The sequence below is a fragment of the Lepidochelys kempii genome, chromosome 1 (genome assembly GCF_965140285.1).
Source record: "Lepidochelys kempii isolate rLepKem1 chromosome 1, rLepKem1.hap1, whole genome shotgun sequence".
Taxonomy (NCBI): Eukaryota; Metazoa; Chordata; order Testudines; family Cheloniidae; genus Lepidochelys; species Lepidochelys kempii.
The window spans coordinates 250,727,494-250,741,099 of NC_136380.1; the positions used below are offsets into that span (position 1 = coordinate 250,727,494).

A 13,606-nucleotide genomic window follows, 5' to 3' on the forward strand; every position below is an offset into this window, starting at 1 on the left:
TAAACAGCTGAGCAGTAGACCCATTGATTTTTGTGGGAGATTAAAGTTGGACCTGTGTTTCCTTGACTGGGGCCTGATAGCATAATTAAGACACCACTTAACTCATTAATGCATGCGAACATTAAAGATGCAGTTGTCTTTTTAAAATTTTTTGCAATACCTGTTTACATTTAAAGAAAAAAAACCACAAAAAGATGTCAACATTTTCCTGCAATGAATTTAAGGGTGAAATTATTTTGTAGTCTTATAGTTTTTATACATTGGGGGGCTTCAGTTCCAATTCAACACGTTGCAACATGTTTCGATTTCTTCCACAAAGCAAACCATGACACCCCGCTCTCCAGGTGCATTAGAATCAATCCTGAGATGTCACGGCCCCTGGCCCTTTTACTGACCCGGACGAGAGCTGCCTGTAGCGTGGGAACTACAATCCCCACAATCCATTTGTGCAAGGAACAGAGAAAAGGGGAGGAATGTGGTCCCCCGCAGGGGTTCTGGGAATGGTAGTTCTATTGCTGCTTCCCTTAGTCCTCAGCTGAGGGCAGATTTACAAGCACCTGTCCCTTTGCAGGGAAGCTGAACTACATTCTCCACCACTCCCTTCGAGATTGTCACAATGCAGTTGCTTGATAACAAGCCAAACAGGAATTGATGAGAGCTACATGGGAGAGATTTAAAGGTAAGGTCATGCTAGGCTTTGCTGGGGTTGTAGCTCTCTTTGGTGGGTTTTGTATTGTGTTTTCTGGCTAAGAGCCTGTGACATTTCATTCAGTTTGGGCAATCATCTTATTTTGCTGGGGTGGGAAAATTCCTGCAGACGTAGCAGCTAGGTCACCTGTGGACCAGGGGAGTCACCTGCCTTGTGGCTCTGGTTAGGTGTGTAGCATGGTACCTCATATGCCTAGAGGTTGACAGTCATAAAATAAGAATTTGAAGGGAAAAGTCTACTCCCTATTGTGATGGCAAAGCTTGCTGTGGTGTGTCAGGGATCGATCCCATGAACTCTTGCTGAATTTAAGCTTTTGTGTTTGTTTTTTAAAAAAGCCTTTATCGCCCCAACCATAAGAACTAGAAACATCCAAATGTGAACTTGGAGTAGAGTGATGCAGCAGCGTCTGCCTATGTCTATTGATGGTTCCAGTGCTGCCGCGGTCTCTGATAAGTTTGAGCAGTAGCCAAGATAAATTGTCAGGGCTCTTCGATACTGCTGCAGTTCAGAATCCTGTGGGCGGCAGCGAAACTCCCCAGAAACACGTCAGTTTTATGCAGATGCTGCTTGGGAAGGCTGAGCGGTAGCAGCAGAGGCAGTCAATGGAGAGAGGACAAAGGATGGTGCTGGGTGCTCAGTGACTGAGGCATGAACAGTTAGTGAATGTTCCTGAAAATGTTGGCCTTAGTCCTCTGACTAGTTGGTGTCTAGGAAATTTTTCACGCTTTGATCATAGTTAACAGTTTATGCTCAAGGATCACAAATTGCTTTACACAAGGCATAAGTGCAGCACCACTGTAGTGCAGCCACCTTTGGGGTGAAGGACAGCAATCAATGGGCACACAGAACTATGCAGAACAGTGTGGTTAAAAGGGAAGATTTGGCTAGGGTTAGTGGGGCAAATCCCTACTTCTGTGAAAAATAGTATGGGATCATTAATGTCCTTGCAGAGAAGACAGGCTCTGATTATTAGTAAAGGTTATTAGTAAAGAATACACAGATATTTTGACCTTGGTAGACCTAAGAACTATCTATCATCCTTTTAAACTGGGTGATAAAGCAGCTTCATTCTTAATCTCCAGAGAGGTGCCAAATACTGGCGGGGCTTTGACAATGAATTACAATCCAAGAATTGGAGCCTCTAGATCATTGAGGCACATGTGGCTGGGACTTGTATACTTGACACAGTTACCAAAGATGTCTTGTGAGAAAGCAGAAGGCACAAGGGTTCAGGACTGTCACCACTCATGAACTTTGAATTACTGCAACATGAATAAAAGAACCAACACCAGCCTCTCCCTCTGACCCAGCAAAACTCTGACAGACCTAAAATGAGGGACAAATGGCAGAGGTGTCAATAGAAAATGATGTGAGATTAAATTAATTCCCTGTGTGTAAAGTAATCCATGACCCGAAAAGAAGCCACACCAATGCTTAGAATTTGTGAGGTACTTCTCATGTTCAGAGTCCTTTGTACACATCATAGTCTTGACATTTCTGATGTCTTAAATTATTTTCTGTATTAAACAGCAAAGTAGCATAAGGTTGGCGTGGGAAGTAAGTAAGATTGAGTTTTAAGTGCCTCATATACATTAAAGAAATATTGCCAAGGTAAGCAACACTAATAATAAAATACATGGGTAATGTTTGTCTACAAAGTCAGTGTTTTGGGTGTTTCACTGCTTGTACATTGTCAAACACTATGTATGCCAATTCCATCCACCCAATCAATGGCAGTTTTAAGGCTAAACCATTTCAATTCCTGAAGCTCTGCTATGCTCAGCAGGCTACACACCAAAATAAGATAGTGAGGCAGCCAGAGCATTCCTTTGATACTTACTTTGCTGAGTCCCTTTACCCTCATTATTGCACCTTTTTAAGGTGCCAGGAAAAAGCTATTCATGCTTGCAAGGCTTTTGCGTGTGTCACAGTGATTTAAAACAAGCTCTTTTCCCGGAAAAACTGGATAGCTTGAACATGAACAAATTTTCATCTGGGAGTACTAAATTTCACTACATGCCCTTCAGACAAACTTGGAGCCTGGTCCTACGGTCCTTACTCAAGTAAAACTGAAGCCAGTGAGAACCTTACTTGGGTAAGGAGAGCAGGATCTAATTCTCAAGCTTTGTCTATACTTTAAAAAAAAATCACCTGTTGCTGAACTGGAGCAAAACATGGCTTAATTGGGGTGTATAGATCAGGACAAACCATGTTAGCTGTACTTGTGGTTGACTCCTATTATCTACAATGGCTAGGTCTCCTACTGCAGCAGAGAAGGCTTAAATCAGCCGCTACCCAGTCTTCTTTAGGTCCTCTCCCCACCACCTCATTATTAAGCAAATCCTGAACTTTTGAAATGACACAGGTTTTCTGTTACCCAGTGTCTCAAAATACTTGTCTGAAAAGGCAGCTGTATGTTTTTGCCAATGCATGTAAAAATCATAAAACATGTGGATAACTTTATTATGTAAACCGGTATTGGGTTGCTCTTACTACCTAGAGAAATGTCCCACTGTCACAGTTCAATTGATAATATATTAGCTTGCTTGTCTTTCACTTGACAAATGGATTGGAGCCTGTTTGTCATTAACATGCTTTAGCAACTACAGTAATTGGTTAACAAAGCTGTGTTCAGAAGCCTGGGTGGGGGTGGTTAGTAGCTAGAGACCAGGTCTGATATGCAAGAGGATCAATATGTTTGCTGTGACTGGTGAGTTGATTTTATTGTGTATATCTGCTTAAATTTATTTTTTTAATGCAACTTGAATTACATTTTTAAGTGAAGGGCTTGAATTGTATCCAAATAGCTAATTCTTATGATAAAAGAAGAGGATAAAGGATAACTTCTTGCCTTCTGTTGATCATGAAAATACCAGCCCTCTTCCTCAACCCTCCCCACACCCTCCTGTGTGTTTAAAATTAAGCACAAACACATACACTAGTAAATTTCAACCACTGTTTATGTCCTGATTGTAATGTAAGAGACAAGACAAAGGGTTACTCGTTTCTCTCTGAACCCTTTCCTTCCCTCATTTGGAATGGTTGGTTTAAAGACTTTGCTCAGTGTAACCCTCACAGGAAAGAGTAATGTATACATCTGTATGTTGGAAGTGTAGAGAGATGTATTATTCATACCTTGTCAATGTATACACTGGAAAACAAGCTGAATTTATAGTTCTTTTCCCTTTCCGCTAGTGCTGCTATAGTTAACTGTCTCAGTATTTCCATTATAAGCCCATGTTTTCTGAGGTGTATAACTGTCTTTAAAACAAAGAGTTCATTAATCTTATATCCTAACAGAGAACATACAGTGTTGCATTTAGAAAACAGTTGTAACTGCATATGAAGGGGAGTAATCTCAGTGTACAAACATGCTCCAATAAAATTAACTAGCATTTTACATATTAAGGGGACAATGGCATTTTACACTTGAAATGATGCTCCTCTGTCAGAGATCTGAAAGAGCATTACAAAGGTGGGTGGTGGTATTTCCCGCCCCCACTCCCCGCCCCATTTACAGTTGACAGAGCTAAGGCACAAATAGGTGACTAAATACCTTTGGAAATCTGGCCCAGAGATATTAAATAATTAGCCTTGGATCAACCAGGAAACTGGTGGCAGTTAGGAATAGAGCTCAGCGCAAATTATACTTGCAGTCGCTTGCTGTAGCCATTAGACGCATTGCCACTCCCAAGAACTATTCACCATTAATTCAGCTACATCTTAACTGGGGCAGAAGAGCCTAGTGTTTTGTTAGCAATAATTGATGCGGCAGAGCTGAAAGAGACAGGCTTTATTAAACATACCATGAGACTGGTGTTCCATACTCCAGCTCTGCTCTTTCTCTCTATGTGGCTGCAGCCCGTCTGGTTACACCCCTGAGCCTCAGGTCTCTCACTAATATATGCCCCTTCTGAAACCTGTCTTTCTCTGGTTCCACTCCTCTTTTTATATCTGGGAGCTCCTTTGCCGCTAATGTTTCTTTTCCACTTTTCTTTACCTTTGATTATATTCATATGTAAATAAAAGAACGTGGGTAAATCCCTGACTCAGGCTGGCCAGAAGATGGTCTCCAGGATGGTTCTAAATACAGAAATCTGTGCAAAGGGTCACCACCAATAAACAGTACTCTTTGAAGCAACTAGGGAAGCTGGTAAGGTGGGATCCACCAAAGGATTTAGGTGTTGCAATGCTGAGCATCACAGTGCCTAACTTTCAGGCACCTAGAAAATCATAGGAGTAATGTTGCATTCCAAAAAGCTGAGTGAAAAACCTCGGCTCCCTGTACAATGAATGGGAAGAGATAGCAGTCTACAAATGTGGTTCACAAAAGCCAGCATGTTAAGTGGCTCACTGTCTAAGCTAGCCAGTGGGAGATGCTGACCAGAGGGGTGTGCCCTAAGCCTTTCCCCTCTGTCTGAGATAGGTGCCTAAGTCTGGGCTACAGGAAGGTGCCTATTTCCGCTAGCAATCCATGAATGGGAACCCACTGCCTGGAGTCAAGTGGCTTATGCACCTAAGGAGTGAGTTAAATGCCTGCCTGGCCCCACACAAAACATCAGGAGGAGCAGGTAGTGGTCCATACCTTTATAACTGTTATCCCAGAGGTTAGAGTACTCACCAGGGATGTAGGAGACCCAGGTTAAATTCCCCACCCTAAGGGGCGGGGGAATTGAACCTGTCTCCCACATCCAAGGTGAATGCTCTAACCTCTGGGCTAAAAGTTATAAGGTGGGCAGCAACAGTATTACCACCACCATGTCCTCCTCCTGGATTCTGACTAGGGCCCAATCTGGTAGGAAGCTTCTAAGCATGCCTACCACGTTGGGTCCTGCATGTGACTAAGGTGGCCGAACGTCTGTCTTCCCTGATTCGTGATTTGCTCTGGGGTGTAGGTGGGAGATAGGCATGTGGGTGCCTGGAGGGAGGCAGTGGTGTGCATGCCCAGAGGCAGAAATAAAGGGTCTATTGAACTTTTATTCTGAATTCTTAGGTGCTGAGTGAGTGTAGGCACCTGCAAGGTTTGGCGGGAGTTTTGTGGATTGTAGTGGAGCCAAAACTGAGACTTAGGTGCCTAAATCTGGGGGGTCCAAGTGCCTAAGTACCTTCATGGATCCCATCCCTAATGGCTACTGCACCAGGAGGAAGGATGACTTCTGTTTGCTGGGAAGCAGGGCTGGGTTAGGACTCTCTGGGCATGTCCACAATGGAACTGGTAGGTGTGATTTCCAGCTCAAGTAGACGTACCTGTGCTCGTTCTGATAGCGCTAGTGCACTAAAAGTGAGAGTCTCCCATAATTACATGAGTCAAGGAGCTGGGGCTTCAGGAAGAACCCACCCAGATATCACAAGACTCACCATAAAAGCCCGAGAGTTGGAAATGCTGCATTTACTACTGTGTAATTTACATTTTCTTCTCTTTTTGGCATGTCCCCCACCCCCTCCCGTCCCTTACTCACGCACGTTGCCTCTGAATTGGGTCTACTTAGAATGAGCGCGAGGGAGCTGAAGGGAGTTCTATTTCGGTGTAGCTGGCATGCCAAGGAGCCAGAAAAATGGACTATAGCAAGAAAAGTATGTCAAATAAGCTAAAGTAGGCCACCCCGACTTTATTTGACATCTTCTGCTCCTCACTGTTTAAGCTATCACACCTGAGACTCCATTACATATTGGTAAGCGGGTTTCCATAGGCCTCAGGGAGTCTTAAGTCCCACCCAGCCAATACTTAATGCTTAACTCTATGTTCATGACATGTATGAGGTTCATCGAGTTAAGCACAGGGATAAGTATGGCAGGACCAGGGCCTAAGTAAGGGCATCCCAAGTTACGGTACTTTTATGCGTTACCTCTGTATGAAGGAACTTATTCCCTATCCCCTTCTTATGGCAACTATATCCATTCTAATACAGAACGTGGTGACTATTCTGTATTGTATATGCATGTGTAAAAGCTTGGGATGTCTACACATTGCACTCATTGTTTTTGAAGTATATACTGTGTGGGAGATTTTCAAAGGCACAACTAGCAGTTAGGTGCCTAATTTCCCTTGATTTCTGAGGGGAGTTAGGTCCCTATCTGCTACTTTGCCTTTGAAAATCTCCCCATATTTTTTTTTATTCACCAGTAGAACTTTTTAATGCAATAAGGAGTGACTTTTGTGGCCTCCTATAGACTCTAACTGGCTATTGTTAACAAGGCTTAAAAAAAGAACAGTAATTGACAGCTTCCTGATTACACTTTACAGTTGAATGTAATCTTTTTGCAATAGCATTTCCTTTAAACATATACATGTGGGATAATAGCATAACAGCATGCCACTGTGGTTTACATGCTTCTTGATCTTTAAAAAGTTCCTGCAGCAATAGTATTAGACCAATGACTTTGTTAGATGCTTTCTCTGTTGCTCTTTTCTCTGCCAATCCACTCACCCATTTTAGCGTGTGCTGGTTGGATGGAAGTTCTAGAGTTGTCATTCCCCCTCTTTGGCTGGTGAATAGCAGCATGTTTGCATTATGTAGCCAATCATACATTCTTTCCCCACTTCACTTATGCTTTACCTCCGGTTGTGGCTGTTGGAATCACTGGGGTTAGATTCTTGGGCCAGTTCTGCTGCCCTTATTCACATTGAATAATAATACTCATGTGAGCAGACCCATATATATCAATGGAACTTCTTGTGTGAGTATGTACTACATGATGTAAGGAAGGGTGACAGAACTGGGCCAAAGAATGGTCCTTGTATTCATCAAAGGCCCCAGACTCCCTGCCCTCCTTTTCATTCTGTGTTTTGCAGAGTTATAGGCTACTGAGGTTTTTTGTTGGTGTGTTTGCTGTTTCCAGGTACTTTGTAACTGCACTTTTATTTCCCAATTATTAATAACTTTCTGGTTGCCCTAGGCCTTGGTGATACAGCCCATTTCCAGGATGTCAGTGTCAGGCTGCATGAGGCCAGTACCTGCAATCTCTTCCTCTTTTCAATGGGCTAATAAGCAATTGTGTTCTTCAGTTCAAGGTCTGATCAATTTCCCCCCCCCCACAAGTAGAAACTGCTTGCAGATGACTGCACATTGTGATGCTAACATAAATTTCCTCCTATCAGTGCCCTGTGACAATCTGTTCTAATCCGATTTTCCTCATCTATTCCTCTTGCCCCGCCCCTTTTATTCGCTCCTGTGACTCCTTTAGTTGAGGTACATGGAACTGTTTTTGTTGGGGGCACTGAACTGTATAAGAGTTTAGATTTCTATTGCTGGCAAACTCAAAAAACACAGGTACTTCGTCTGTGGAGTAGCGATCATTATTGGTTAATTCTCTCTGAACCCACTGTCCTACTTTTAAGTAGGCTGTCTGCAGTTGCTCTCTAATGGAGTCCCTTCTGTTTGATACAGGGGAAGATGGTCAGTTTTTTAATTGTAATCTAGAGAGTTAAGGGAGGGATCATGTCACTATAAATATGAGATAGGTCTCTAAGTATTGCTAATCATTTGGGGAAAAAAACAACTAGGGCACTATAGCTCCCTGGTCACTGGCTGCAGAACTGTTGGACAACCAGTAGGAGATGTCTTAAACTCAGGGCCAGCCTTACTCATGTACCTTAAGCCTGGATCCACAAAGGTATTTAGGCACCTAAAACTGGGGTTTAAGCACCTAAGTCCCATTCCTAGTCTCCACTGTGATCCACAAAACCCCCACTCAGCTGCTGTTGAACACTGTAGGGGCCTCAGCTCGCTTGGTGCCTAAGTTTTCAGGATGAAAGTTTCCTAAGTGTCTATGTTTCTGCCTCTGGGCATGCACACTTCAGCCTCCCTCTAGCTGCCTGGAAACCTAAATCCTAGAGTGATCCATGAAGTGGGGGGAAATAAGTGGAAGAGTGCCTGTCAAGCCTGATCCAGTAGGCATGCTCGGGGGGGGGGGGGGGGGTCACCAACCAGCTGAGATCCTATTCAAAATCTGGCCTTAGGAGGAGGTAGTGATGGTACTGCCCATCTTCTAACTTTTAGCTCTGGTTAGACCACTTACCTGGTATGTGGGAGACCCAAATTCAATCCCCTGCTCTGCCTGAGAGGGAGAGGATTTGAATGGAGTCTATCACACCTCTCAGAAGAGTGCTGTAATCGCTGAGCTGGGGAATAGTTTGTATTCATCCAATCTCTCCTGTTGAAGCTGTTCCATGGTGTATAAATAGTCACTGCAGAAAGGGATCTGGATCCTGGGTCTTCTTCCAGGCTATAGAATCTTTCATTCTCTCTTTCTCTGGCCCGGTGAGTCTTTAAGTATTTATCCAAAGTGGAACAGCTTCAACAGGAAAGAGTGAGTTGAGTACAAAAGAATAGCACAAGCATGTAGGGACAAAATCAGAAAAGCTAAAGTACAAAAATGAGTTACACCGAGCAAGGGACGTAAAAAGGCATAAGAAGAGATTCTGTAAATACACTAGGAGCATGAGAAAGACAAAGGGAAAGTTTAGGTCCACTACTTATTAGCTCTCTGTCCCTGCTAACACATGACATCAAGAAGTGAGGTGTTGAATGCTTATTTTGTTTCCGTCTTTACTAAAAAGGTTAATTGTGAACAGATATTGAACACAATTAATATTAACATCAAGGAAGGAAGGAATGTAAGCCAGAACAGGGAAACACCAGGGTAAAGAATATTTAGATGTATTCCATTTGGCAGGGCCTGATGAAATTAATCCTAGGGTACTTGAGGAGTTAGCTGAAGCAATCTCAGAACTGTTAGTGATTATCTTTGAGAGCTCATGGAGGACGGGTGAGGTCCCAGAGGACTGGAGAAGGGCAAACATAGCACCTACATTTAAAAAGGGGAACAAAGAGGACCCAGATCATTATAGATCAGTTAACCTAACTTCGGTACCTAATAACATACTGGAACAGCATGGGGCACGGGTTACTTGCTGGAGGATTCTCTGCTTCTTGAAGTCTTTAAACCATGATTTGAGGACCTCAATAGCTCAGACATAGGTGAGAGGTTTATCGCAGGAGTGGGTGGATGAGATTCTGTGGCCTGCATTGTGCAGGAGGTCGGACTAGATGATCATAATGGTCCCTTCTGACCTTAATATCTATGACTCTATTAAACAATCAGTTTGTAAGTACTTAGAGGATAATAGGGTTATAAGTAAAAGCCAACATGGATTTGTCAAGAACAAATCATGCCAAACCTGCCTAACTTCCTTCTTTGACAGGGTTATTAGCCTAGGGGACAGAGGAGGAGCAGTAGATGTGATGTGATGTATCTTAATTTTAGTAAGGCTTTTGACGCAGTCCCACATGACATTCTTATAAACAAACTAGGGAAGTGTGATCCTGATGAAATTACTATAAGGTGGATGTTCAACTGACTGAAAAACCATAATCAAAGAGTAGTTATGATTGAAGTCAAACTGGGAGGACATAACTAGTGGGGTCCTGCACAGATTTGTCTTGGATACAGTACTAGTCAATATTTTTTATTATGGACTTGGATAATGGAGTAGAGAGTATGATTATAAAATTTGTGTATGACACCAAGCAGGGAGGGGTTGCAAGCACTTTGGAGGAATGGATTATAATTCAAAATTGTTGAATTTCATGTTGTTGATTTCAAACCAAAGACACACAAAAAGTACAACGCTTAATAAGGAAAAATCCAATGCACAAGGCAAAATGGGGAAATAGCTGGCTAGGTGGTAGTACTGCTGAAAAGGATCTGGGGTTATAGTGGATCACAAATTGAATATGAGTCATCAATGTGATATACTTGCAAAAAAGGCTAATAAAATTCTGGAGTATATTAACCGGGGTGCTGTATGTAAGACACAGGAGGTAACTGTCCTGTTCTACTTGGCACTGGTGAGACCTCAGCTGGAGTTCTGTATCCAATTCTTGTCTCCACAAGCGATTCTGCTGCACGTTGAGAGTGAGAAGGGTCTGGATATGAAGCACTCAAGCATAGGTTTGTTTGGAACGGATCTGAGCTCTGTGGGTTCTCCCTGCTGTGGAGGGGAATGTGGGATGGAAGAAGATGCCTTAGTGATGAGCACAGTATAAATGTCAATGGATTGTGATCCTTGTGGGTCTACTTCCCCTGCCTGTCCCTGAATACAGGAACTGCAACCTGAGTGGAGCCCTATAGTGCCCTGACCTTGCAATAAGCAGCCCCTGAGTAGCTCTGCTCCCTCAGTGCAGAGGATTCCTTCCCCCTTCTACTTCCCCTCAGCCTTCTCAGGCATTTGACTGAGAGGAATGGAACTTGCCCCTCTATGAAGTCACATACTCCTGACTGACATCATAGTACTTTTCATACCAACCAGATGTGGTGTGTCTCAGCAGAGGATTGGGAGTAGAGATGGGGGGAAAAAACGTCTCCTATTAACTCTCCAATAAAGATGATGTTTCTCATGCAAGTGACTCTTGTAATGAAGAGTTGAGGGAAGAGAAATACTGAAAACAGGCCCAATAAATAGAATGTTTCTCAAAGTTTTCCACAAGGCATCAGCTGGATCTTTGAGACAAAGTCTCTTTTGGGAAATTAGGCACTTGACTGTGGTATCACTGTAAATACCTCGTAGCGAATGGGCACGTGAGGCATGTTCCAGGTGAGTGTTGGGATTATTGTTGTATGATTTCCCCTCTATCTGGGTGAAGATGCCAAGTTAAAAACTTTAGCAAGAAACGGGTGCAGAGGTGTAAAAATGCGGTGCCCAACAACAGTCAAACTACTCGTTTATTCACTCTGTTCCAAATGGGATGCTGATTTGAAAATCCATTTTCCTTCATTATGTGTGTGTTTAAGACCTGTACATCCTATCCTTCTCCAGCATGATCCTGGAAAGTTCCATTGAGCTTCTAAAAATAATCAAGCAAGATCTGGGTCCAACTCTGTATTGACTGAACTCAACATGAGTTTTGCTGTTGCCTTCAGTGGGAGAAGCATCAGGCCTACTCTGGGCAACTGTATGCTCTCTTTAACAAAGAAGTCAAAGTCAAAATATCTAATGTCTCACTCTCAAGATTTGTGACTAATCGTCCTCCCTTTTCAAGAAGCTTTTAAGAAATATTCCATATAAACTAAGGTCCAGCGAGATCAGTGCTATTTGGGATCAGTATGTGCCCAGTGATTAATCCTTTATGTCGCCAGTCTTGAATTGTGATGCAACTGTTCTTGGACAACTTGGCAACAGCAAACCAGCAGAGCTGCTATTGACCCAGAGTAGCATCTGGAAGCAATGGCATTATTAATACAATAAGCAAAGTTTTCTGTGAATTACTGTGCTACTCTGTGGAGCTGATGAGCTGGTTAACACCTTTTACTTATTTTGTGAGGCTCCAGCGCTGGAAAGGAATGAATGTACTTGTGAAGCACCGAGAACTAAAATAGCAGTGATTCAGTTATAGTCGAGCCAAATCTTCTTAAAATTAAACTCTATTGTGTTAGAGATTTTTACTTTTTTGATACCTATATTATTAACCTCTCTGATAAGAGAGGGAAATGTAATACAGTGATATTGGAGAAGCCTCGCACATTACATCTAAGCTGTTATCTCAGGGGGCTGAATAAGAAGAAACTACTTTTCATCTTATATGTTATGGGGATCCGATGAGCAGAATGTCTAATTCTTAAGGTTACTAGATATTTATAAACCTAGTTCTCTTTGGGAATAGTTTAATTTGCATAACTTTCAAATAGGTTGTGTGCAATATCTATTTTTTTCTTTAAATAACAACAAACTATGTTGGATGGCCCTAGCAACCAGGAATTTCATGGGTGGTGGAGGATGTATCTCACTTGAAAGTCACTTTTAACTATGGCTCAAACCATTTGTGATTTGAAATTCACTAGCATTTGATAGCTTTATATATAAGTAGCTGTGTGCCCATCATAGAGAGGCCCCCTTGTTGGATCATATTAAAGAAGTTCTGTATTAAAATCACAAATGAGTTTGATTCCCCATAGTTTAAATTCCAGGGTATTACTAATTTAGAGGTCTCTTGGTTTTTGGTACTGTTTCTCTCCCTCTATGTGTGAAACTTGCAAGCTGCTAATTGCGTTAGTACATTCTAAGACAGAGTCTGTTCTCAAAGCAATTCACACAGAGAGAGACTCAAAGCAATACTCTGTAACAACAGAAACCACACCCAGAGACTCCCCTCCCTTTTGTTGTATTAACAATTGTGATTAAAATAGAGATAGAGGATGTATGTGGATAATAATGGTCAGGGAGGTGCCAGCCTAAGAATACAGTGTCCATTGGCTGAAGAAGGCGTCAAGTGGAAATAACCAGAGGACCCCCAGAGGGCAGACTGGAATCCACCCAATAGCCTCAACAATGGGAGAACCAAAGAACAAGATAGCACATTCCTGACGGCTCCGTGCTGCCAGAAGTTATCTGTTGATTGATTCAGCAACAGCATGATGAAGCAATTCCCATAGACTGGCATAGGAAGAAATTCCTATAAAAATGGACTCTAGAAAGTGAGAACTTTGGGGTCTGATTCTGCAAACCAACTTCCAGGAGCCTCAGATGTGCATCTGACAAGGCCCTGCTCCCTCCTCCTGTCCAGGCCACCTGGCCAGTGGCTTGGCATGAGCAATTCTAAGGCTGGTAACTATGATAACAACCTTGCAGAACCTGTATGTGTGTGTTTGTATGAATGAATGTGTGAATAAATATGAGATTGAATGGAATGTTATAGCTATAACTAACTGCTTACTATGATTCTTTCTGTATTCACAATAAATGTAGTATTTTGCCTTTTCCCCTTTAATAAGATCCTGCTGGTTTTTATTTTATTGGTATAACACCCTAGTTTCAACTCTGCTTGCTGTCTAATCTGAGATACCAAGGACTGAACTGGCAGGGAAGCAGAATTACCCTTTTGCTTCTTGAGATGGTCG

General features: G+C 42.5%; 1 protein-coding gene across 2 annotated transcripts in view; it reads left to right on the forward strand.

Annotated features, from left to right (window-relative positions):
* Positions 1 to 529: 529 nt before the first annotated feature.
* The window catches only part of TBXAS1 (thromboxane A synthase 1), a 316,426-nt gene continuing 303,349 nt past the window's right edge, over positions 530 to 13,606 (forward strand). Inside the window, exon 1 of one of the 2 annotated variants that reach the window (XM_073323035.2) lies at positions 530 to 679. The gene's annotated coding sequence lies outside the window, so the exon portion shown is untranslated. Of the gene's footprint in view, positions 680 to 13,290; positions 13,314 to 13,606 lie in introns of those variants that run through there. The other variant, XM_073323042.2, reaches the window with a different exon arrangement.